We start from the raw sequence: 1,792 nt of genomic DNA, 5'->3' as shown, positions 1-1,792 counted from the left end.
TCTAGTCGGCTGGCCCTCGCTACATATTTGTCGCCAGACCCACTGGTTCCAGGTCATCTACAAGTCCATGCTAGGTAAAGCTCCGCCTTATCTCAGTTCACTGGTCACGTTGGCAACACCCATCCGTAGCACGCGCTCCAGCAGGTGTATCTCACTGATCATCCCTAAAGCCAACACCTCATTCGGCCACCTTTCGTTCCAGTACTCTGCTGCCTGTGACTGGAACGAATTGCAAAAATCGCTGAAGTTGGAGACCTTTATCTCCCTCACCAACTTCAAACATCAGCTATCTGAGCAGCTAACCGATCACTGCAGCTGTACATAATCTATTGGTAAATAGCCCACCCATTTTCACCTACCTCATCCCCACAGTTTTTATTTATTTACTTTTCTGCTCTTTTGCACACCAATATCTCTACCTGTACATGATCATTTATCATTCCAGTGTTAATCTGCAATATTGTAATTATTTGCCTACCTCCTCATGCCTTTTGCACACATTGTATATAGACTCCCCTTTTTTCTACTGTGTTATTGACTTGTTAATTGTTTACTCCATGTGTAACTCTGTGTTGTCTGTTCACACTGCTATGCTTTATCTTGGCCAGGTCGCAGTTGTAAATGAGAACTTGTTCTCAACTAGCCTACCTGGTTAAATAAAGGTGAAATAAAAATAAAATAAAAAAATAAGTGGTTGAGCTTCCGTTGGTAGTGGACGTTCAAGGGAATCCACATCCAGGGTCCAGTCTGGGTGAATTACGCAGGTGTATTTGATGTGTACTCGTGGGTCCTGCATACCATAAAGTGGCGCACAGTTGGACCAGCGTCGTTAGTGTTTGGCCGAGATAGGCCGCCATTGTAAATAATAATTTGTTCTTAACTGACTTGCTAGTTAAATAAAAAAATATATAAAATAAATACCATGTGCACGGTCACAATTTTGGTATGTAATACTTCCGTTATTCACAACAAAAAACAGACAATGGAATCTACTGGTGCTTCCCAATAATAGTGCATTTTCCCCGAATTGTGCCCTCATTCACTATTTACCACAAATCTAAAATCATTGGATTGGTGGAGGCATGACATGGACTTGTAGGAGTTCCCACTATATAGCAGTAATTTCATTTAAAATCAGTGAAGGGAAGTGAACACCGTTTGGGAAGAAGGATAGATAATTGGGACATAGCCTACATTTACATATCTATGGTTTTAGTACAGCCGCCTACTAGTAGGGTTTCAGTGGTAGGCCTATCTACACCGCCACCCCTATTTTTTACTAAATCGAGTGCACCTAATATCTGAATTCGATTATGCTGAGCTGCGGGGTGTTGGTCTATGGCCCGTGACGTGACCGAGCAAAAGCGGTGAGGGAGGAGCGACATTGTCAAATGGAACAGTAATCTGCGCCGCTCTGTCATGTTGTCAACATGGTACATCGTCCAGAAACATACAATATTTTCATACCATTTTCCATAGAATTTATGTTTGGATTTTTAAAATAGTTTTCTTTGGGAAGGCACTTTTGCATGTGAGAACACCGAATCCTGCTCATTACTACACGTGCTAAATTACGTCACGTTTGTTTTGAGCCGATTTTTCCTTCGGACAGAGTTGGGCACCAAGTTCACGCCCTGGAAGCAACCCGGTTTCGAACTCAATGGAGTCAACTTTCAGCCGGTGCAAAACACGCTTACAAATGGCGTCCGGGCAAGATTAATCGAATCCCCTCAATGTTTAGAGGTTGGCTCCACCGGCCTTCGCTCTGATTGGAGAAGCTGTCTCTCCCAGA

The sequence above is a fragment of the Oncorhynchus masou genome, chromosome 11, assembly GCF_036934945.1.
Source record: "Oncorhynchus masou masou isolate Uvic2021 chromosome 11, UVic_Omas_1.1, whole genome shotgun sequence".
Lineage (NCBI taxonomy): Eukaryota > Metazoa > Chordata > Actinopteri > Salmoniformes > Salmonidae > Oncorhynchus > Oncorhynchus masou.
Note: the sequence above shows the minus strand (reverse complement) of the source record.